The following is a 26,108-nucleotide window of genomic DNA, read 5'->3' as shown; positions in this document are numbered from 1 at the left end:
AATAACCATGGAAGAGCCTCTGGGTTTATGATACGAACCACTCTTAGAAATTAAGGATTTTGTGATCTGCATTTTCTGAATGTTTTATTTTAAATAATCATTTGACCCCAATAAAGTTATCTTTTCTTTTTTCAAAGAAGGCTTGATTAAACGCCAAATAAGTGGATGCATTTGGTTGCGCAATCGCTATTGAGAAGATAAGACTTTTTAAAAATTTTTTTAAAGATTTTATTATTTATTTGAGAGAGATATATACAGAGAGAGCACCAGCAGAGCGAGGAGAGAGGGAGAGGGACAAGCAGAGTCCCTGCTGATCAGGGAGCCTGACTGGGGGCAGATCCTAGGACCTTGGGGTCATGAACTGAGGTGAAGTCAGATGCTCCACTGACTGAGACACCCAGATGCCCTGACAATGCTTTACTTTTTAAGATTTCTTTGTCTTCTTTTCATATTTCACCCCAATATAATCTGATTCAGTTATTGGTGGACATTAATGGGGCTTTATGTTATCAAGGAAAGATGAAGTTCTCATTCATGATCACTAATTATCCTTTTAAGGGTAGAGGTAGACAAGAAAGGGAAATACCTTCAAGGAGTATGGGCTTGAAACATAAGCCTTTGGGGAATGAATCTCAGCTCATAACTCTTAATTTGCTTATTCACTTTGATACTCACTTTTTTTGTCTTTACTGATGGCAAGTTGTGTCATTTAAATGAAAGAATACATCTCTCAAGTTTCTTGCCAAATGTTTGATAAGTCTATATGTTAACCCCACCTCTTTCTCTTTCCTAAAAAAATTAAAGCTCCAATTTATTTTATAAAAATGAGGTTTTAACTGCCTACCACTCTGTGTAGTGCAAAAATTATTTTGTAGACTTGCACACTTATTTTTTTAAATCATCAAATAAGAATGGCAAAATTTGATTAACATGAAGACTTCAAATGTCTGCTTTTAATGGGAGACACGCTGAATCCAAGAAAAGAATCCCTTAAATTGTGTATTGAATACCAGACAAGCATTCACACATTGGTTTCTTGGGTGCCAGGTAATTAAAATGTGTAATTTGATCTTAATTAAATTACAGACTACCCAAAGGCCTTGATCAGTGACCTTAATGGCTTCCTCCACTCTGTGCAAAGAAAAAAAAAAAATAGACTTTAAAAATCTAGCTATTGAATTCTCTTCCTTTTCTACTACAACATCCCACCCCAGTAGACACACACTTCTACTGAGTGCAGTGTCAACATACCTCAAATGCACCAATTAAAATCAGAGCTAACTCTCAACTGCCAGGCCTGTCTTTTTTTATCTTATTTTTATTTTTAACTTGGCACCAGGGAAGTCTGGGCAGCATCAGTTATGTAATTCCTGTGCAACCCCAAGTTCCCACCAGCGTTGAGCTTGACCTTCAAAACACTCCCCAGGTATTGCTCTTTTTCTTTTGGCTTTTGTCTATTCTTACCCCTTTTTGCCTTCTCGCCTCTGGTTTTTGCTTTTTATTTTGGTTGAAGTGTTTCTGATCAGCAGGAGAACTATCCTGGAGCTTTTCTATCTTGCAGAGTTAGTTAATGAGATTGTTGCGGACTTTAGATTCCAAAAGAGAGTTTTTCAATTTAGTGGGTGAGGTTAAAGTCAAAATCAAGAGAATTTATGTATTTGTTGAATCTTCATGACTCAGTATAAAAGCAATGAACTTTAGAGTCAAACACCTGAAATTGAATGTAGCTCTACAAACTATTAATTGTATGATTATGTATTTCTCAGTTTCTTCAACAATAAAGTGAGGGTGCTTGACTATCCCACAAGACACATATAAAAACTAAACTAAAGCATACATATAGAAAAGGAATAGCCCATTTATTTTGCTTGGAATGACAATGAAACATAACACTTTAAATTCTTGACTTTTTAGAAGATGGTTTCACATTTATTTGCTCATTAAATCTTTCTTCTTACTATCCATAACTGTTTAATAATTTTAAGAACATAAAATACTGTTTTTTGCTCCCTCTTTAGTTTATCATTATTCTTTAGTAAGCCACATCTTTTAAATTGAATTTGGGTCTAGATTTTTACTTAGGATTAGTACAAGTATATATATTCTGAATTGTTGCAGTTCAAATGGTATATTTATACTTCCTTAATGTCAGAATAAAATTAAAAAATTTAGTCATTCAAAGTTTTCTAAAGTTATAAATGAGTAATTATATTTGTATAGGTAAATAATAAACTTGTAAGCAATATAAGAATGAAAATAAGTTAACTATTTTCATGGTCATACTCAGACTAAAGAATGTAGAAAGAATCAAGTGGTTTTAATTAAAACATATGAGATTGTTTTCCTCTTTTTAATCTAAAAAAAGAAATATATATCAATGTTGATGTTTTATTCAAAATGATCAAATATTTATTCAAAACCATGAGCTGTGCATTACTTTAAAATCCTATTTAATTATAGGGTGTAACTATCTTATCAGAATATTGATTTTTATCTTTGTGGCTCCTCACATTGGTTATGGACAGTGTTTCTCTGTCAAATATATGGCTTCTGGCTAGTAGAACTGGATATGCATACAATACTTTATATCAATTCTAATATTTGTGTTTTGAACACATTTCCCAGTTACTAAAATAACAATGCCATGTATTATGTCTCTAAATTTTGTATTTATCATTGTTTTCTTGGTTGTTTGTTATATATTACACATAAATGGATTTAGTTTGGATTTATTTTCACACTTTTTACTCTTTATCTTTAACATCAACTTTATTTGATGTCGGTGCCCGAGCGGCTTGTAGTGCATGCGCGGTGATGCTTCTGGGCTCCGCCGTGCCCGCTCGTTGCCTCGGCCGCCGCTGCCTCAAGCCGACGCCGACGCCGGGTGGCAACAGTGTGGAGCTGCTCTGGCTGGGCCCGCGGGGGGGCCCCGGGCGCCGCACGACTTTTTCGGTGCCCGAAAGTAAACACGCCTTTAAGATGGCGGCTGGATGCGAGCCAGTAGGCAGAACTTAGGATTTTGTATCTATGTGGCTGCGAGTGATTGGTTGTGCAACCTTGGTATATATAGACATGCACGGGCGGGGGAGAGAGAGATCCCAACAGCTACGCAGAATAAAGCTTGCTTCGCTGAGGTCTCCTGGTCGTTCTTGTTGGCGAGAGCGACAAGTGGTGCCGAAACCCGGGAAACCCGAAACCTACACCGAGGATTTCTCAGTGAACGCAACGATCCGGTAAGTGTGCACAAAATTTCAGATAAGAAAGTTCCTAAGTATAGGATGAGAAGTGAGAAAGTTCCTAAGTATAGGACGAGAAGTGAGAAAGTTCCTAAGTATAGGACGAGAAGTAAAAGGGTTCCTAGGCATAGGACAAGAAATAATGGGATCAAAGTTTACTAAGATGGGAGGATTACTGACGGAGGTGCTTAAGGCTAATGGCACTCCGCTAGACTCTAACCATAAAATGGTTAAAAATGTTATCGAGGAGCAGGTCAGAGAAGCCTCTAAGGCAGGATCTAGCAGAGGGGGAGAAAATTCAGAGGAGAGCTCCTCTGAAGATGAGCTTGGGGAAGCCATGACACACTTAAAATTAAAAGAGGAAGTCCCTAACGAACCTTTAAAGGGAAAGACATACAAAGAAGCCGGGAAAAAATATGACTCCCTAGCGCCCTCTGTCAGAAGGTCAAGAATTCCTACCCCTGAATGTAGGCCTATAGCGCCACCTGCAGAATGACTGCCACCATATAACACTTCATGCTCCCGAGGGGCATGCGGTTGTCCAGAATGTAGAAATGCAGGATGGAGGGACATTACGGACTTTACTAAACCCTCCCCTCTTGCATACCCAGTGTTAGAAGATCAAAATCAACAGAGGTTTCATCAACCACTAGACTTCAAACTTATTAAACAGTTTAAGGAAGCAGTCACTACTTATGGGCCACAGGCTGCTTATACACTTTCACTTTTGGAAGCAGTTGGTAGCATTAACCTTACCCCAGACGATTGAACTAACATGGCAAAAGCAACTCTGTCTGGTGGACAATACTTGATATGGAAAACTGCTTGGCAAGAGTGTAGCTCAGAAACTGCCCAGCATAACGCCGCGTCAGGGAATCCCCACTGGAATATTGACATGCTCATGGGAGGAGGTCAATTTGTGGGACAAAACAATCAGATTGGGTACCCCCCAGGGGTGTATGTAGATAGCAGCTGCAGCCACTAGGGCTTGGAAGACCATACAGAGTTCTGGCGATTTGCAGGGACAACTTTCCAAGGTGTTGCAGGGGCCTAATGAACCCTATGCTGACTTTGTAGATCGTCTGCTCCAAGTAGCAAGGTGCATATTTGGGGATGTGGACAAAGCAATGCCCCTTGTTAAACAATTAGCCTATGAACAAGCAAATAAATGGTGTAAAGAGGCATCCGAGGGCAATGCTCTAGCAGACCACAATAGTCGTTTCCAACTTATTTGCCCTACCTTAGAACAGGCGAAGTTGTTCCATAGCAAATGGCATGTGAATTCTAATACCTTAAGATATAGATTCCATATCACCAAAGAACAGGCAAGAGATATAGTAAGGACCTGTGGGAATTGTGCCACATTACTCCCTCAGCCTTCCTTAGGGGTAAATCCCAAAGGTCTTCAAGCTAATCACCTATGGCAAATGGATGTCACACATGTACCTGAATTCGGGCAACAAAAGTACGTACATATATCAGTGGACACTTATTTGGGTATCATAATGGCTACTCCCCTCACGGGGGAGAATTCAAAACAAGTCATCACACACTGCCTACGATGCTTCACAGAGTATCCCAAAACAAATAAAGACAGATAATGGACCTGCATATACATCAAAATCTATCCATCAATTCCTAACTCAATTTGGTATAGTCCATACTATAGGTATACCTTACAATCCACAAGGTCAAGGAATAATTGAACGCGACAATGGCACCTTCAAACGATGCTTACAAAAAATAAGAAAAGGGGGAATAGGGGATAACTACAAGTCACCCCGTGATCTTACATCTCTCACCCTTTACATTTTAAATTTTTTGTCCTTGGACCATAATGGTACATCTGCAGCAGACAGGCATGCGGCGGTTACTGAAAGCACTCTAGCCCAGGCAAAGTGGAAGGATATACTCATGGGCCAATGGAGAGGCCCTGACCGGGTCCTAAGATGGCACCGAGGTTCCGTTTGTCTTTTTCCACAGGATGCCCAAGTGCCTATCTGGGTCCCTGAGCGACTGATTAGAAGAATCGATCAACATGGCCTGCCCCGTCCTGATGCTCGGCCTGATAGCGATCCTGGCGACACCAGCATCCCTTCAACAGATGCACCAATGGACAATAGTGAAAGCCTGGCCGTTCCCCATGCCACTGACGAATGAGTCCGCCATCCTCCCTCCTGTATACCTACTTTCATTCCCATGCCCGTTTCTGTAAATCCTAACATTCGCCTGTATTGCTCTCAAGACATAAAAGAGACTTTGGGTTCACTGCAGCCATTATTGCGGCTGTAGCAGCCTCCGCAGCTGCAGCAACTGCAGCGGCTGTAGCTCTCACCACATCTGTAACAAGTGGACATTCTCCAGAAACTATTGACGACCGGATGCATCCAATCACTTTCTGGACTTTGCATAACCTCCGTGGCCTATAATGACCTTTCTATTGCTGCTAATCTGTCGAAAGAGTTAAGCAGATAAGATTGACATAGCTCCATTACGGGATTGGGTATCTGTTGTAAATCCTTATGTTCCGCCGTTTTGCATCACTACGTAAACAACAATGTAGGCAACAGTTGGCGCTCAAACAAGCTTGCATGGCACTGGAAGCTGGTACATTTCCCCAAATCTGGCTGGCAGCGCTAGATCGGTAGTCAATGACGGGTAAGATTGGCTGCATGCACATAGCAACCTAAGCCAGGAGTTCTCCAACCAGGGGGAATTATCCGATGACGGGTAAGCATGTTCATGGCAGCTGACAACCTAAGACAGGCACGATCTCCTGCCTTGCATGCCTAATATAAAAGAAAAGGGGGAGATGTCGGTGCCCCAGCGGCTTGTAGTGCATGCGCGGTGATGCTTCTGGGCTCCGCCGTGCCCGCTCGTTGCCTCGGCCGCCGCTGCCTCAAGCCGTCACAGCCGCCGGGTGGCAACGGTGCGGAGCTGCTCCGGCTAGGCCCGGGGGAGGGGGGGCCCGGGCGCCGCACGACTTTTTCGGTGCCCGAAAGTAAACACGCCTTTAAGATGGCGGCTGGATGCAAGCCAGTAGGCAGAACTTAGGATTTTGTATCTATGTGGCTGCGAGTGATTGGTTGTGCAACCTTGGTATATATAGACATGCACTGGCGGGGGAGAGAGAGATCCCAACAGCTATGCAGAAATAAAGCTTGCTTCGCTGAGGTCTCCTGGTCGTTCTTGCTGGTGAGAGCGACAATTTTAGACTTCAGGAAATTCACAAAAATAAATTAGGTGCACACACAAATACAAATTAATAGTCCTTGCCTAGTTTAAGACACTTAAATTAGGGTAAGTTAAGGATGTATATTATAATTTCCAGAATAGGGCGCCTGGGTGGCTCAGTTGGTTGGGCAACTGCCTTCAGCTCAGGTCATGATCCTGGACTTCCAGGATCAAGTCCCGCATCAGGCTCCCAGCTCGTTGGGGAGTCTGCTTCTCCCTCTGACCTTCTCCTCTCTCATCTCTCTCTCACTCATTCTCCCTCAAATAAATAAATAAAATCTTAAAAAAAAAATAATTTCCAGAATAACCACTAAAATTTATGAGTATTTACTAGAAATCTAATAGAGTAATTAATATGAAATATAAAAAAATAATGATCCAAAGAAGCTAGGAATGTAAAACAAATGAAAAATAAGATAAGAAAAATTAAATACCAAAGGCAAGTTTGAAGACCTAAATAAAACATGTGCCTCATTATTCAGGAATTTAGCCATTTTTTTAAATTGCCAAATGGAATTAAAAAAAAAAAAAGAGGGAGGAGTAAAACATCATCCTATCTATAAGAGATACATATTAGATACATAGCTTAAAAAAGGACTAGAAATAAAAGAACAGAAAAAGATAGAATGCAAAAAACAGTATGCTTAAGAAAGTAGGACAACAATGTTTTGTTTTGTTTTGCTTTTTCTCTTTCAAGATTATATTTAAATTAAATTAACATATATTGTAGTATTGGTTTCAAGGGTATAACTTAATGATTGGTCATTTTCATAATACACCCAGTGCTTATCATAACAAGTGCCTTCCTTAATGTCCTTTACCTGTTTAGCCTGTCCTGTCACTTACCTCTCCTCCAGCCACCCTCAGTTTGTTCTCTACAGTTAAGAGGTTCTTATGGTTTATCTCCCCCTCAGTTTTTATCTTATTTTATTTTTTCTTTTCTTCCATTATTTTTCATCTTTTTTTTTTTTCTTAAATTTCACATATGAGTGAATCATAGGGTATTTGTCTTTCTCTGACTGGTTTTATTTCACTTGACATAGGACCCTCTAATTCTATAAACGTCATTGCAAATGGCAAGATTTTATTCTTTCTGATGGCTGAATAATATTCCATAGAATATCTATATCTATGTATTTTATATATATTTATGTATATTTTACATATATCTGTATCTATATCTATCTATATCTACCTATATGTCCTCACTCCACATCATCTTTATCCATGCATCAGTCAATAGACATTTGGACTCTTTCCATAATTTGGCTATTGTTAATAATGCTGCTGTAAACATTGGGTGCATGTGCCCCTTTGAGTTAATATTTTTGTATCCTTAGGATAAATACTTAGTGCAATTGCTGGGTAGTTCTATTTTTAAATTCTTGAGGAACCTCAATACTCTTTCCCAGATTGACTGCATCAAATTTCATTCCCACCTACAGTGTAAGAAGGTTCCCCTTTCTGCATATCCCTGCCAACATCTGTTATTTCCTGAGTTGTTAATTTTAGCCATTCTAACAGATGTGAGGTAGTATCTGACTGTGGTCTTGATTTGTATTTCCTTGATGATGAGTGGTGTTGACTATTTTTTCAGGTGTCTATTATTCCGTTTGTATGACTTCTTTGGAGAAATGCCTGTTCATGTCTTCTGCCCATTTCTTAACTGGATTATTTGGTTTTGGGTATTGAGTTTGATAAGTTCTTCCTTTTCTTTTTTTTTTTAAGATTTTATTTATTTATTTGACAGACAGATCACAAGTAGGCAGAGAGGCAGGCAGAGAGAGAGGGAGGAGGAAGCAGGCTCCCTGCTGAGCAGAGAGCCCAATGTGGGGCTCAATCCCAGGACACTGGGATCATGACCTGAGCCGAAGGCAGAGGCTTTAACCCCCTGAACCACCCAGGTGCCCCAAGTTTGATAAGTTCTTAATAGATCTTGGGTATTAGCCCTTTACCTGATATGTCATTTTCAAATATCTTGTCCCATTCCATAAGTTGCCTTTTAGTTTTGTTGACTGTTTCCTTTGCTTTACAGAAGATTTTTATCTTGATTAAGTCCCAATAGTTCGTTTTTGCTTTTGTTTCTCTTGCTTCCTGAGATGTGTCTGGTAAGAAGTTCCTGCGGTCTAGATCAAAGAGGTTGTCGCCTGTGTTCTTCTCTAGGATTTTGATGGTTTCCACTAACACATTAAGGTCTTTCATCCATTTTGAATTTATTTTTGTGTATGGTGCAAAGTGATCTAGTTTCATTCTTCTGCATGTCACTGTCCAGTTTTCCCAACATAATTTGTTGAAGATACTTTTTTCTATTAGATATTTTTCCTGCTTCATCAAAGATTAGTTGACCATATGTTGTGCATCCATTTCTGGGTTCTCTATTCTGTTCCATTAATCTATATGTCTGTTTTTGTGCCAGTACCATGTTGTCTTGATGATTACAGTTTTGTAATATAACTTGAGTCCAGGTGCCTCCAGCTTTTGTTTTCTTTTTCAACATTACTTTGGCTATTCAGGGTCTTTTCTGGGTCCATACAAATTTTAGGATGGTCTGCTCTAGCTCTGTGGAAAGTACTGGTGTTACTTTGATAAGGATTACATTGAATGTATAGATAGCTTTGGATAGTATAGACATTTTAACAATATTTGTTCCTCCAACACATGAGCAAGGAATGCTTTTCCATTTCTTTGTGTATTCCTCAATTTCTTTTAAAAGTGTTCTATTGTTCTGAGTACAGATCTTTTACTTCTTTGGTTAGATTTATTCCTTGGTATCTTATGGCTTTTGATGTAATTATAAATGGGATTGACTCCTTGATTTCTTTTTCTGCTGCTTCATTATTGTTATATAGAAATCAGATTCCTGTACATTGATTTTATATCCTGAAACGTTGCTGAATTTGTGGATCCATTCTAGCAATTACTGGTGGAGTTGTTCTGGTTTTCTGCATAGAGTATCATGGCGTCAGCAAAGAGTGAAAATTTGACTTCTTCCTTATTGATTTGTATGCTTTTAATGTCCTTTCTTTCTTTCTTTCTTAGAAAGAGAGAGTGATTCAGGGGGAGGGGCAGAGAGAGGGAGAGAGAGACTCTTAAGCAAGCTCCACACCCAGTGTAGAGCCCGATGTAAGGCTCAATCTCACAACCCCAAGATCATGACCTGAGCCAAAATCAAGAGTTGGGCTCTTAACTGACTGAACCACCCGGTGCCCTGTCTTTTATTTCTTTTTGTTCTCTGATTTCTGAGACTAGAACTTTCAGTACTATGTTGAATGACAGTGGTGGGAGTGGACATTCCTGTCCTATTCGTGACTTTAGGGGAAAAGCTCTCAGTTTTTCTCCAATCAAGATGATATTAGCTGTGGGTCTTTCATATGTTCCTTCTATCCCTACTTTGTTGAAGGTTTTTGTCAAGAAGGATGCTATATTTTGTCAAATGCTTTTTCTGCATCTATTGAGAAGATCATATGATTCTTATCTTTACTTTTACTAATGTGGTGCATCAGGTTGATTTATTCATGGATTGAACCACTTCTACAGCCCACTTGATCATAATGAATAATCCTTTTAATGTACTTTTGGATTCAATTGGTTTCTTGTTGAGAATTTTTGGATCCATGTTCATCAGGGATATTGGTTTGTAATTTTCCTCTTTAGTGGGGCCTTTCTTTGGTTTTGGAATCAAGGTAACCCTGGCCTAATGGAATGAATTTGGAGGCTTTCTCTCCATTTCTATTATGTTGGAACAGCTTCAGAAGAATAGGCATGAATTCTTCTTTAAATGTTTGGTAGGAAAAAAAATAAAAATGAATGTTAGATAGAATTCCCCTGAGAACTCATCTGGCCCTGGACTCTTGTTTGTTGGGAGACTTTTGATTATTAATTCAATTCCTTTGCTATTTATTGGTCTGTTCAGATTTTCTGTTACTTCCTATTGCAGTTTTCATAATTTTTATTTTCCTAGGAATTTATGCATTTCTTCCAGATTGCCCAATTTACTGGCATATAACTACTCATAATATTCTCTTATAATTGCTTGTATTTGTGGTGATAGTTGTGATCTCGCCTCTTTTTTCCATGATTTTACTTATTTGGGTCCTTTCTCTTTTCTTTTTGATAAGTCTGGTTAGGGGTTTATCAATTTTGTTAATTCTTTCAAAGAACTAGTTCCTAGTTCCATTGATCTATTCTCTTTTTTCTTTATTTCTATATAATTTATTTCTACTCTAATCTTATTTATTTCCTTTCTGCTGGTTCTAGGCTTTGTTTGCTGTTCCTTTTTCAGTTTGCTTAGGTGTAAGATTAAGTTGTGTATTTGAGAATTTTCTTGCTTCTTGAAGAAGACCTGTATTGCTAAATACTTCCTTCTTATGAACACCTTTGCTGCATCTCAAAGGTTGTGAACTGTCATATGTTGATTTTTATTTGCTTCCATGTGATTTTTTAATTTCTTCTTTAATTTCCTGATTAAGTCAATCATTCTTTAACTGGATGTTCTTTAACCTCCATGTATTTGTTGTCTTTCCTTTTTTTTTTTTTTTTTTTTTTTTTTTTTTTGGTTGGCTTCAAGTTTCATTAATGTTGTGGTCTGAAAATATGCATGGTATAATCTCAATCTTTTCCTACATGTTGAGGCCTGATTTGTGACATATATCTGATCTATTCCAGAGAATGTTCTATGTGCACTCAAAAAAAAAAAAATGTGTATTCTGATGCTTTAGTATGAAATGCTCTGAATATATCTGTTAAAGATATCTGGTCCAGTGTGTCATTCAAGTCCATTGTTCCTTGTTGATCTTCTGCTTAGATGATCTGTTCATTGCTGTGAGCGAGGTATTAAAATCCCATACTATTATAGTATATTATCATCAATGAGTTTTTTCTGCTTGGTATTAATTGACATATATTTTGGGGCTCCCAAGATGATGACATAAATATTTACAATTGTCAGAACTTCTTGTTGGATAGACCACTTTATTATAATATAGTACCCTTCTTCATGTCTTATTACAGTCTTCGGTTTAAAATCATGTTTGTTGTATATAAGCATGGCTACTCTGGCTTTCTTTTGATGTACATTAGCATGATATTTGGCTCTCCACCCCCTGACTTTCAATCTAGAGGTGTCTTTGGATCTAAAATGAGTCTCTTGTAAGCAGCATATCTATGGGTCTCGTGTTTTTTTGTTTGTTTGTTTGTTTGTTTGTTTCTGTTTTTGTTTAATCTATTTTGATATCCCATGACTTTTGATTGGAACATTTAGTCCATTTATTTTCAGAGTCATTATTTATAGATATGAATGTAGTGCCATTGTATTCTTTATAAAGTCACCGTTCCTGTAGATTATCTCTGTTCCTTTCTAGTTTTTCTTTTCTTTGTTTTTTTTTTTTGCTTTTGTTCTCTCTTTCCTGCTCAAAGGTTCCCCTTCAATAGTTCTAGTGGAGCTGGTTTTAGTGTTCATGAACTCTTTTAGTTTTTGCTTGTCTTGGAAATGCTTGATCCCTCCTTCTATATATCCCTCTATCTCATCTATTTATCAATCCAAGAACCTTGCGGGATACAGTTTTCATGGCTGCGTATTTTTCCCATTTATCATATTGAATATATCATATCACTCTCTTCTGGCCAATCAAGTTTCTGTGAACAAGACTGCTGCTAACTTTATGTGTCTATCCTTGTAGGTTAAGAATTTTGTCCTTACTTACTTTCAGAATTATCTCCTTATTTTTGCATTTTGCAAGTTTCACTATGATATATATATGTCTTGGTGTTGACCTGTTTTTGTTGATTTTGAGGGGAGTGCTCTGTGCCTCTTGGACTTGAATGCCTGTTTATTTCTCCAGATTATGGAAGTTCTCAGCTATATATTTTTCAAATAAACCTTCTGCCCCTTTTCTCTGCTCTTCTTCTGACACACACATAATACAGACATTATTACATTTTGTGGAATCACTGAGTTCCCTAAGTCTATATTCATGATCTAGTAGTTTTCTTTCCCCTTTTTTTCAGCTTCATTATTTTCAATAATTTTATCTTCTATATCACCTATCCAATCCTTTGATTCTTCTGTCCTCATTGTGATAATATCCAGTCAGTTTTGCATCTCAGAGTGTTTTTTGTTTTTTGTTTTTTTTGGCCTGGCTAATTTTTTTAAGCCTTCTATCTCTGTAGCAAAGGTTGCTTGGGGTCCTCTATGCTTCTTTCAAGCCTGGCTAGTTATTTTATGATTGTTGTTCTAAATTCTTATTCAGATATACTGCATATATCTGTTTTGAACAAATCCCTGCCTGTGATTTCTTCTCGATCTTTCTGGCCCTGTTCATGTTAAGACAAGAAGGACTGCAGGCAAATAAAAAGTGAACACTTAATAACAGTAAAAGGATCAATATATTCTGGAAGTATAACTACTATAATTATATATGAGCCTAATGAAAATCCCTCAAAAATAATGAAGTCCAAATTGTCAAAACTGAATAAAAATGTATAAAAATTCACAATTATAGTTGGAGACTAATTCCCATCATTTAAAAATGAAAAGATTAACTAGAAAAATAATCAGTAAGGATATAAAAGATATAAATGACACCACAAACTCCCTTAACTTAATTTGCATTTATAGAAAACCACACTCAATAACTGTAAAAAAGAACATTTCTTTCAAGCCCATATAGAAATTCAGTAAGAGAGACCATGTGATGGGCTATAAAACAAGTCTTAATAGATTTCATTTCAAAAGCTCAAAATTTTAGAGTATGTTTTCTGATCACAATAAAATTATATCAGAAACCATAAAATACATTGAAAAGAACCAAATATGTGGAAATCAGTTAACTCATTTCTAAACAAATGAAGGCAATTAACAAACAATTTTTAACTGAATGATAATGAAAGCACAATACATCAAAACTAGTCTGATGCAGCTAAAATGGAGCTTTAGAAGAAAATGTATGATTTCAAATTCTTACATTTAGACAATTAATACTATAAAATTGAAAATCCAAGTTTTCATTTTGGAAGTGAGAATAAAGAAGAACAAATTAAACTCAGGTGAAAGGAAGAAAGTAACCAATAAGGAGCTGAAATAAATGGAACAGGAAGAAAAGCATGCAATAGAAAAATACAATAAAAATAAGGTGATTTTTAAAAATATTTAAAAATATATGTGTGAAATTCTAACTAGACTGTTCAAGAAAGGGGAAGAACACCAAATACCAACATTCGGAATGAAGAAGATATACCACTACATACCCATAGTCATTAAAATTAATTAGTAATACAATAAATAGATTTGCATGATGAATTTGACAACACAGACAGAATGAATAATTGCTGGAAAGACACACTTAACCAAAACTCACATGAGAAGAAATAGAAAATATCAAGAACTTTTATATTAGTTTTCCATTGCTGGTATAACAAATCACAACTAACTTGGCAACTTAAAACAACATAAATGCATTATCTTATATTTCTGGAAGTCAGAAATCCAAAATGGGATTCACCGAACTGAAACTAAGGTGTCAGTAGAGGTGTCATTCTTCAAGAATCTCTAGGGAAGAAACTTTTTCCTTCTTTCAGAGGACACATGAATTCTTTGGTTCATGCCCTTTCATCTGTCCTCTAAGTCAGCAATGAGCAGTTGAATTTTTTTTTTTTCCAATTGCTTCATTCTGAGTATGTTTTTTCTATCTTCCTCTTCTATGTTTAGGACTCTGATTATTTCATTTGGTCTAAACAGATAATAAGGATAATCTTGCCACTTTAAAGTCAGCTGGTTTGTAATTGTTATCTTAATTCTCCTTTGTCATGTAAAGTAATGTCACATGTTTAAGAACTTAAGATGTAGACATCTTTGAGAGGCCATTATTCTGTCTATCAGCTTAATTTGGACTCAAATATTTTCAAGGAGAAATTCATTAAATATTTAAGGGAGAAATAATAGCAAACTTACAAAAAAATCACTTAGAATAAGGGAATATTTCCCAACCTATTTTATGAGATCAGTGTTCTCATACCAAGACTATATTAAGACAAGAAAAGCATACTACATGCCAAAATTTCTCATAAACATAGATATATAAATCCTTATCAAATTTTTAGCAAAAGATATCCAACACTACATGGAAGGAATTACACATTATGACCAATTGGTATTTATTTCAGGAATTCCAGTTTGCTCTATATTTGAAAATCAGTTAGTGCATGTTAAAAATTTAATAGAGTAACACAGGAAAAAAAAAGGAGCATGTCAATAAGTGAAGAAAAGCATTTAACAGTGTTCATCTATGATAAAAATTTTTAGTAAACTAAAATAGATAAGAAATTCCTCAACTTCATAAAAAGCTTATATACAAGTAATATACTTATCAATAAAAGACTAAAGATTCTCCTCTGCCCACCCCCACCACAACTGAGAACAAGGCAAGGATCCTGTCTCTTCTTTTTTATTCAAAATTGTGCTGGTGGTACTGGTAATTGTCGTAAGAAAAAAAAAGGAGAAGTCATTCAGATTTAGAGAAAGAAGTAAAACCTTTATTCAAAGATAGCATAAGTGATCCTCTTAAGTAGCCTAAGAAATCTTTAAACAAAAAATATTAGAGAGTAAGTTTAGTAAGATTGAAAGGCATAGAGTTACTATCAAAAATAAGTATCTTTAGGTATAATAACAAATAATTATAAAAGAAATAAAAAAGTATGAAAGTATAATTCCAAATAAAATGGTATCAAAATATGAAATACTTAGGGAAAAATTAAAATATTTATGTACAAGAACTGTACACTGAAAATGATAAGCTCTACTGAGGGACATTAAATACATAAATGAACTTCAAGACTTACTGTGTTCTTGGAATAGAGAACTCTGTATTGTTAGGATGAAAATTTTTCCTAAATTGAATAATATATTAAATGTAATCCCAGTTAAAATCGTGATATTTTTTGTTCATTTGTAAACATTAATAGGTTTATTTTAAGAATATATAATAGTGCAAAAGGTGTAAAACAGTCAAAATGATTTTTAAAAAGGAGAACCAAATTGGAAGATGTGTACTACCTGCTATCAAGATTTACTATAGATCTAAATGTAAGAGTTAAAACTATAAACGTTTTAGGACAGAACATAGGAGAAAAAAATCTTTGTAATCTTATGAAGGTTTGTGTATACTTAGATAAAACACAAATAAAGACAAGAGTATCAATAAAATGGACTTAAAATAAAAGTTAGACTTGGAATTATAATATTAGAGAACAAAAGGCTACCCAAAGAATGAGGAAAAAAATATAACACATACATCTGATAAAGAACTTTTCCAGAATTATAAATCAATATATATAACTCAGTGATAAAATGAAAAGTAATCTAGTAAAAATGGGCAAAAGGTTTAAATAGACACTTAACAAAAGAAGATATATAAATGGCCCCCAAACACATATAAAGATGCTTACACCTGTAGTCATCAGGAAAATACAAATTGAAGTCAAATTAGTTACCAATTAGTAACTCATTACAAGAGCATGAATATATATTTTTTAAAGGTAGTATTAGGGATAGCAAAACAGAATCCTCATATGTTTCTGGTGGAAATGTTATATGGTAGTTTATCTTTCCTCAATTTCACTCCTAATTATTTACCAAAGGGAAATGAAAACATATGTGTACACAGAGGCTTCTACTTGAATGTTTATAGAAACTTTATTCATAACAGCCCCAAAAGGAAACAATAAAAGGTCTATAAGCAGGTGGATGGATAAAGAAACATTAAAATATGCATACAATGGAATACTCATCGGTTACCTCAAGGATCAAACTACTGATGCACTCAATAATATGAATAAGTACTTTCTTAAAAATGTATGGTGAGTGAACAATGTTAGCCTCAAAAGATACACATATCTTGAGTTCATTTATGTGCATTTCTGGATAGAGCAAAATCATAAGCGACAGAAAGCTAGTTAATGGTTGAACTGAGCCTCGTGGTTATGGGAAGGACTGTCTGAAAAGCAATAGACCAAAAATTCTGGAGAAAAGAAAATCCTCTGTGTCTTGAATGGGATGAAGATTTCATGTTTATAGGCATTTCTCAAAATTATTAATTTGTACATTTTCAATGGTCTTAGTTTGTTGTGCATAGATTATGTCTTTTTAATGTTGATTTAAAAATAGCAATTTCCTCTAGGAAGTGGAGTCAGGTGTGAAGTCACACCCAATTTGAGGCTGAAGTTGTCTTCTAAGTGATCCCACTGCTATTGTTTTTTATTTGATATGCCACTTGGAGTCATGCAATATGGTCACCCTGGGTGGAGAACTGTCATGGGCTTCCATATTTACCAATATTTTTGTATATCATTTGAATTTTATAACCATATGAGTTATATTTTCAAAAATAAAGCATAAATTCCATTGTACATATACAGAAACAATGTGGAACATGATAAAGGGCTACAAGTGTCATCCTTAAGGATAAAGTTAGATTCAGTGAGATTGCCAAATCCATTAGATTTCTGAAGAGGAGACAGACTTTTTCAACAGTCACAGTAGAGGTTTTCATTTTTGTAATTTTCTTTTTTAGATTGCTTCTTATCTTGATAAAAGCAGAAAATTTTCTTTTTAAAATTATGTGAACTCTATAGGATAACTATTTTTGGCAACAATTTGAAGAAATGAAATCTAGGTGAAAATCTATTCTATTACAAGCTCAAAAATAACAGTTACTTTTTAGAAAAAAATAAAAATGGATGATTTCTATTTTAGAAAATACCTACCTAAATATTTGGAGATGGAGAATAGTGGGTGTAGCAGGCTTCACTTGTAAAAGAAAAATAGATACATGAATTCTTCTTCATAATAAATAAGTAGGCATTAGGGATAAGAGAAGAGAGTGGGTGGAGTAAAGAAGTTGGGAAAGTCAAACAAAGAATAATTTTTATAGCTGGCCCAACTGGATTTGAACGGGGCAGTCATATAAGATGGTGAGGTGATCTGTAAGTGGAATTATTTTAATATATGCAGAGCTCAAAGTCAGAGGCATATAAGAAAAATATAAACTTCTCACCTAGTATCCCCAGGTAAAGCACATAGAATATGTGACTCCCATCTCAATAGCTGTGAATAAAGCAAAATTTATGTGAAGCTCAAAGGACTGCATGTATTTGATGACATGTTGAATACAAAAAGAATGCAGATTTGTAATCTCTGCTCTGGCACACATATTTGTGTATTTTCTCAAGTCCCTTTTCTCTCTCGGTTTCTGATTCCTTTGTGACATAATAAATTTAAATCACAGTCTTCAAGATACGTTACATTTGGATATTTTTTATACCCTCTTGATATGCATGCCACTAAATTTATCTTAACTGTTTTTGAAATTCCCTTCATTTTATATACACACACACACACACACACACACACACACATATACATATATATATCCTTCAGTTTTGAAAAGGGCAAAGTGTTTGGGTTTTTAGGATCTTTCTTGCTTTGTTTTAATTGGTTTTATTTCAAGTTCAGTAAATACCCACAGACAGCCTTTGACATTTTGAGTACATGCTGGGGCTACAATGATGACCAGGTTCATGTCTTCATGAACCATTTTCCTATGGGAAAGACAGATGTAATTCAAATTTCAAGTTGCCTAATTTTTTAATTCGTTTACAAGAATATTCATAGGAATTAAGAAAATCTCGCAGCTTACCCCCCCAAAAAAAAGAAAGAAAGAAAAAAAGAAAAAGAAAAAGAAAAGAAAGGAAAGAAAATCTCATAGTCAATTAGAAAAATTAAGGTTAACTTTTGAATATTTGAAAATCAAATTATCATAAACCCTATGTTGCCAACATTTCCTCTTTACAGATATAATAAAATGGTGGAGGAAAGGGGTAGAGAGGAAAACCTACTCTCTCAGCAAGATAAGACAGTAGGTAATGTCCTCTGCCCTGTTGTGGCCATGCCTTTGAATCATGCTGGTATTCCCTTCCACTGAAGGCAGTTTAACTAAAAGAACAAATAGAACCAGCATATGGTCTGCCTAATTATCACTGGAAAAACTGAAGCTCATTAAATCTTTGGTAATATATGATTAAGAAAATCTACACAAAAGTAAAAGGAACCTGTTACTTCCTGTTATATAAATGCAAAATGTAATAACTACTAGAGATATTACATTTTCTTATTAGTAAGGACTGCTCTGCAACCAACATAACTAAAATAATATTTAACTTCATAATCAAACCTCTTTTTATTTTTGGATTATTTTGATTCACGAAAAAAGTCATGGTAATAATTCATGTATTCCTACCCGCTGTTTCTTCCCTCTGCATATTTCTTTCTTTGCCAATTTGAATACCTTTTATTACTTTTTTTTGTCTGATTGCTGTTGCTAGAAATTCTAGTACTATGTTGAAAAACAGTGGCGAGAGTGGACATCCTTGTCATGTTCCTGATTTCAAAGGGAAGGCTGTCAGCTTTTTCCCATGAAGGATGATATATGTTGTGAGTTTTTCATAGATGGATTTTATGAAGTTGAGGAATATTCCCTCTATCCTTATACTTTGAAGGGTTTTAATCAGGAATGGATGCAGGAAAAAATATGCAGTGGAAAAAAGACAGCCTCTTCAATAAATGGTGCTGGGGAAATTGGACAGCTATGTATAGAATAATGAAACTTGACCATTTTCTTAAACCATACACAAAAATAAACTCAAAATGGATAAAAGACCTCAATGTGAGGCAGGAATCTATCCAAATCCTAGAGAAGAACATCGGTAGTAACCTCTTTGTCTTCGGCCACAGCAACTTCTTTCAAGATGTGGCCCCAAAGGCAAATTTGGGTCTTCAAGAAGATCAAAAGCTTCTGCACAGCAAAGGAAACAGTCAACAAAACAAAGAGACAACCCAGAGAATGGGAAGACATATTTGCAAATGACAGTACGGACAAAGGGCTGATATCCAAGATCTATAAGAACTCCTCAAACTCAACACTCACAAAACAGATAAGCACATCAAAAAATGGGCAGAAGACATGAACAGACACTTCTCCAAATAAGACATACAAACAGCTAACAAACACATGAAAAACATTTTCATCATCATTAGCCATCAGGGAGATTCAAATCAAAACCACATTGAGAGGGTGCCTGGGTGGCTCAGTTGGTTAGGTAACTGCCTTCAGCTCAGGTCATGATCCCAGGGTCCTGGGATTGAGTCCCGCATCTGGATCCCTGCTCCATGGGGAGTCTGCTTCTCCCTCTGACCTTCTCCCCTCTCATGCTCTCTCTCACTGTCTCTCTCATAAATAAATGGATAAAATCTAAAAAAAATAAATAAATAAAAACACATTGAGATACCACCTTACAGCAGTTAGAAAAGCCAAAATCAACAAAACAGTAAACAACAAGTGTTGAAGAGGATATGGAGAAAGGGGAACCCTCTTGTACTGTTGGTGGGAATGCAAGTTGGGGCAGCCACTTTGGAAAACAGTGTGGATATTCCTTAAGAAATTAAAAATAGAGCTACCCTATGACCCTGCAATTGCACTAGTGAGTATTTACATCAAAGATACAGATATAGTGACAAGAAGGGCCATCTGAATACCAATGTTCATAGAAGCAAGGGCTGTGGTCGCCAAACTGTGGAAAGAACCAAGATGCCCTTCAATGGACCAATGGATAAAGAAGATATGGTCCATATATACTATGGACCAAGATACTATGCTCCATCAGAAAGGATGAATACCCAACTTTTATATCAACATGGATGATATTGGAGGAGATTATGCTGAGAGAAGTAAGTCAAACAGAGAGAGTCAATTATCATATGGTTTCACTTGGAATATAACATAAGGAATAAGGAGGACATTGGGAGATGGGGAGGAGAAGTGAGCTGAGGGAAATCGGAGGGGGATAAAAACCAGGAGAGACTGTTGACTCTGAGAAACAAACTGAAGGTTTTGGAAGGGATGGAGGTGGGGAGTTGGGTGAACCTGGTGGTGGGTATTAAGGAGGGCATGTATTGCTTGGAGTGCTGGGTGCGGTGCATAAACAATGAATTTTGGAACATACACACACACAAATTAAATTAAATTAATTAATTTATTTTTATAATTTTTTTTAAAGATTTTATTTATTTGACAGAGAGAGAGAGATCACAAGTAGGCAGAGAGGCAGGCAGAGAGAGAGGGAGAAGTAGGCTCCCCGCCAAGCAGAGAGCCTGATGTGGGGCTCGATCCCAGGACCCTGAGATCATGACCTGAGCCAAAGGCAGAGGCTTAACCCACTGAGCCACCCAGGTGCCCCTAAATTAAATTTAATTTAAAAAAAGATACAACATTTTATTGTGCATCTTTTGTAACTGTAACAGCATGTGGTTTGATGAGTTTGTTACTTGTCTGGAAAATTTTTCAGTATCCGTCAATACTTCCTTATATTTTTAATATTATTAATTCTGAAATATTTTAAGTACAAGGCAATATGATAAGACACCAGTTACTGTAAGATTCAAATAGAGTTTCTCCTTTTACTACCTGTGTGACCAAAAGCAAATTACTTAGGTTTTCATGGCTTTGTTCCACATCCATAAAAGGGAGAGGATAATAGTTCTTTCCTCATCAATTTATTATGAAAATTCAATAAACTGATATAAATAAAGCCCTAACAAAGGTGCCTAGCAAAAGGCAAGAGGTCACAAATGTTACTGTATTGGGGTTTGAAATAAGAAGTTTGTTATCAGGAACATGAACAACATAGAATGCAGAAACCATGATTCCAATTTACAAGTGAATCCTGTGGTGACTCACATTCATGTTCTATGGCTGTGTCCACTCAAGTCTTTCCTCTGACAGCAAGGTGTTGTGAGTGCTCTGGGCAGAGGTGAATCTGTTGCTCTTCCTGTGCAACTGTCTGATTTATCAGCTCTTCCACTCTCACTCAAGTCACATGAGGTGTTCACACTCTGCTTTAACACAGCATCTGCTTATAAGAACTTTACTGCTCAGCCTGCATATCTTTATAAAATCCCTTTTTTATGGTCTCTGTTTCCTGTGCTGTTTTACTGGACACATTTCACTCCATTTTCTGGAGAAGGTGATTTATTTTTCTTTTACAATGATCTTTTCCGGTCCTGCTGTGTGTCTCATTCCTTTTTCCATGGCATAATTTCCTGTACTTGTACTTTAAATAGTACCTCTGACATATGTGCCCTGCGTACTTTCTGCAGATGCCCATTGTGACATTTGCTCCATGTCACTGGTTACATCATCTCATCATTCAACAAATACTTATTAAATAACACTATACTCCAGGACTTGTCCCTGCATTTTGAGTTTAGTGCTGAGAGAAAGAAGACAAATATCAAATTAAAAAATGCATAAACATGTACTTAAGGGAAAAACATGGGACCATAGGAAATTATAATGGAGAAATATAATTTAGGTAGAGTTGAGTGTGGTCAAGGGTGGATGTTCTCAGAGGTATGGGTTGAAGTGTCTCTGACATCAGGAGTTAACTTATAATGTCAGGGAAGTTAATGGATATAAATTTGAAGATTTTAAAGATGATGCTTACTACTACATAATTGAATGAGATGACTGTGAGAGGTGTAAAATGAGGAAAGTGACAAGAGCTTAGCTCTGATGATTTCCAATATTTAAAATTTGGGTGGAGAAAGAAGACCTTGAATAGACAAGTAAGATAGAAAATAGATGTATACATAGCTGAGGCATATTTTCTTCCATGAGTCATAAAAGAAGCCCTCCCAGGAAATAGTTAATTATCAGTCTTGTATCTACTGAGAACACTAGTTGAGTGAGGAGAGAAAGGGGGCATATAGGAGTAGATTTCATTGATGGCCTTTGCAAGAAGTTTTAATGGAGAAGTGGAGATGGATGCCAGAAAACACATCAGAGTTGGGAAAGAAAAATTTAAAAAATAGGTTTAAAAAGGTATGGGAGGGAATGGCAGGTGCCACCTTCATAGCTCCTCTTCTTCCTGCAAAATTAAACCTTGAAATTTAGCAAAACCCATGTTTACTTGGAATATAGCAACTTCTCCATCCCCCTCTTCACCTTAGTAACTGACATCTGGCACTTGAATTATAAAAGGATGTGTTGATGGGCAGGAAGTCTTCTTAAAAGAGTGCTACCAAACACCCATTGGTGTCTTCTGACTTCGTCCTTTCTTCCTTCCTGTGTCCTGGACTAAAGTACAATGGCTGAAAGCTTCAGCTGCTATTTTTAGCCATGGTGCTGAAAGCTACACCCTGTTGATGTTACTACAGTAACATACTGTAAATTGGAAGGACCCAATTTGTTACCAAATAACTGAGCTGCAGTACCAGTTCCAGATTACAGCTTTCAGATTTCATTTCAAAAGATAGAAGGAAATTTCTGATAAACCTAAGTTTTCTAGCCTAGAAACCTGAGCTTAATTACAACTGAAAGAAGATACCAAGCTGTAAAGAGGAAAAAAGAAATTGTAGATAAAATTTTTCAACGTATTTAAATACACAAAGAAATCATTAGGGTAAGAGTTCAAAGATAAAGAGGAGTGCATGCCTTAAAATAAATACACAAATAAATGACAGGTGATAGTGATGATACAGGTTATTATTGGAGATAACCACATGTATTCTAACTAGAAAAAAAAAGGTGAATAAAAATACATTTAATACAATGGATAGATAGATGACAGATGGTAGATAGATGATAGATGATAGATAAATAGATGATAGGAAGGACATAGAATCCAGAGAAAGGATAGAGGAGTTGTCTTAGGAAAAGATAGAGATCATTCCTTAAGGGCAATGGAAGAAGTAAATATGAGTTCAGAAATAAGCAGAATTGTAAATTTGATGGTTGGAAAACAAGGGAGTTCTAATTTGCTAGCTTTTAATTTTTTTTAGTGAAGATATTTAGCTGACTGGTACAGAGCAAGAGAAATTTGATGAGAGTGAACTAGGCATGGAAATATTAGGGCAATTCCACTCTGAAGCATATACACAGAAGAAATTCTTACAAGTGAGCAAAGAAAAATGAAAAGAATTTTCAATGAAAATCACTGTTAACTCCCTGGTTTATGAATTTCTGATAGGATTATCTTCTCAAAATATTCTCCAATTGCAGGGTCATAGGGAAGCTCTATTTTTAATTTCTTAAGGAATGTCCCCACTGTTTTTCAAAGTGGCTGCCCCAACTTGCATTCCCACTAACAGTGCAAGAGGGTTCCCCTTTCTCCATATCCTCTTCAACACTTGCTGTTTACTGTATTGTTGATTTTGGCCATTCTAACTGGTGCAAGGTGGTATCTCAATTTGGTTTTGATTTGAATCTCCCTGATGGCTAGTGATGATGAACATTTTTTTCATGTGTCTGTTAGCCATTTGTATGTCTTATTTGGAGAAGTGTCTGTTCATGTCTTCTGTCCATTTTTTGACATGATTATTTGTTTTGTGTGTCTTGAGTTTGGGAATTATTCCAAAGATACAGATGTAGTAAAAAGAAGGGCCATCTGAATCTGAACAATCATCACAGCAATGGCCACGGTTGCCAAACTGTGGAAAGAACAAAGATGCCCTTCAATGGACGAATGGATAAAGATATGGTCCATATATACTATGGAGTACTATGCCTCCATCAGAAAGGATGAATATCCAACTTTTGTATCAACATGGACAGGACTGGAAGAGATTATGCTGAGTGGTCAAGCAGAGAGAGTCAATTATCATATGGTTTTGCTTACTTGTGGAGCATAAGGAATAACATGGAGGACATGGGGAGATGGAGAGAAGTGAGGTCAGGAAATTGGAAGGGGAGATGAGCCATGAGAGACTGTGGACTCTGAGAAAAAAACAGTTTTGGGGGGGGGTGTGACGTTGGGTGAGTCTGGTGGTGGGTATTATGGAAGGCATGTCTTGCATAGAGCACTAGGTGTGGTGCATAAACAATGAATTCTGGAACACTAAAAAGAAGTTTAAGAAAATAAAATGTTTAAAAAAAAAAGAAAAAGAAAACATATTTAGTAATATGGTAATATATGTATATATATTCTCCACAGCTTGTGAAAAAATTTTTGTTTTCTGTCAGGAAATAGATCAAGTTAAAGGAAAGTCTGAATTTCTGGTTAATCAATGCCCCCAAGAAATGTAAGTTTGCCTTTATTGTATTACTGGTAACTCTGCTTTCCAAACAGTGTCAATGGGCCAATCACTTCCTGGAATAGCAGAGACAAAAAGAAGATGACTATTGTGTACTTTTGTTTACTTCTTCTTTGCTATTACATATAGATTACATGGACCAAAGGAAACCCTTATATTACATTTTGAATGAGTTCTAAAATACTAGAAAAATGATATTTTTTCAGATGAAATTAATTATATTGTCCCAAATATAAAGATATTGAAAAATTAGAAAACAATCTTATATTCAGAGATTAGGAAAGTATCTTGTAACCTCTTTATGTGATCTTTGATAATGAGAAAAATGTAATGAATATCTTGGCTGCCTTTCCATTGATAATACTACATAATGGTAAGTGGCTCATTGGCTGAGATAGCGGTTTCTGTTTCCCTTGAATTGAATCACTCCTTAGACCACAAACAGTAATTTCAACATCCTGTGCAATATCAAGAATTTTAACTCATAAGAAGGATCAGGGAAAATGAAATAGGTTGATCACAATTTTCTCTGTTAAGCCCTTAATAAATATATATTATGAACAGGTGCTTCAATTTTGTTTAGGTTCAATTTATTTTCAGTAGGAATAGTATTACCTTAGTATTTATGATTACTGAAAATAAAAGAATATTAAGTAGAGTATGGAAAAATATCAAATAATTAGTCACTTAGAGCAGATTCTTTGGTACCTACACTATTTAAATTGTTAGGATTTTAGAAGGAAAACTAAGATAAAAAGATAAGTTCATATCTCAGAAGGGTTCACCCTGGAGTTTTCAATCTAGCATGACTAAGTTTTTCAGAATATCATTAAAGTGGTCTTCATCTTTGTAGGCCCTGAAATTTAGTTCTGTCAGTTCAATCAAGGGTGATAAGTTCTGGACAATTAAGTTAGCCATATCATCCCAGTGAGATACTCTTTAATAGAACACTGAATAATATTTTATAAACTATACAGAGTTCACTAAATTGTTACCACCATACAAAAAGGCAGATATTGGTAACCATGATGTGTGTTGTGTGGCTTACATCCTGATTTTCTGAAAGAATACTTTTTTTTTTTTTTTTCACATGCGAGCAGTTACATGTTAACAGTTCTGGTAAATATCATCAAGTCAATGTCCATTTATGGTAATGCCTCTACATCATCTCTTACACTAATGGCCTAACCTGTTAGATATGATATCTGAATCAGCTTCCAACTTATTCATATACTTATTTTTTGAGTATTTTCTTTATGCATATCACTGCTTTAGGCTCAGGGGACTGTGAAAAATTGGACAGCAATATCACATAAAATGAGGGATGCTTCATTGACAATATTTTTTCCCAAACTACAAAACAGAATAGATTTCCTTGGATAGAAATAATTGAGAGAGTTTTTCCATTAAGTCATTCAACAATTAATGTTGAGGACCTACTATAGCCCAAACAGTGTATTAAATCTTGAGGAAACAAAACAGGATAAGGTATGGCAATT

The 26,108-nt window shown here is 35.9% G+C and overlaps 1 long non-coding RNA gene across 3 annotated transcripts in view; it reads left to right on the top strand.

Annotated features, from left to right (window-relative positions):
* The first annotated feature begins 1,363 nt into the window (after positions 1 to 1,363).
* The window catches only part of LOC116591661, a 137,257-nt gene continuing 112,512 nt past the window's right edge, over positions 1,364 to 26,108 (top strand). For 2 of the 3 annotated variants that reach the window (XR_004286095.1, XR_004286094.1), the window contains exon 1: positions 1,364 to 1,426. This is a non-coding gene — a long non-coding RNA (uncharacterized LOC116591661). The remainder of the gene's footprint in view (positions 1,427 to 26,108) is intronic. The other variant, XR_004286096.1, reaches the window with a different exon arrangement.

This window comes from Mustela erminea, chromosome 5 (assembly GCF_009829155.1).
Source record: "Mustela erminea isolate mMusErm1 chromosome 5, mMusErm1.Pri, whole genome shotgun sequence".
Taxonomy (NCBI): Eukaryota; Metazoa; Chordata; class Mammalia; order Carnivora; family Mustelidae; genus Mustela; species Mustela erminea.
This window is presented reverse-complemented; position numbering and strand designations above follow the sequence as displayed.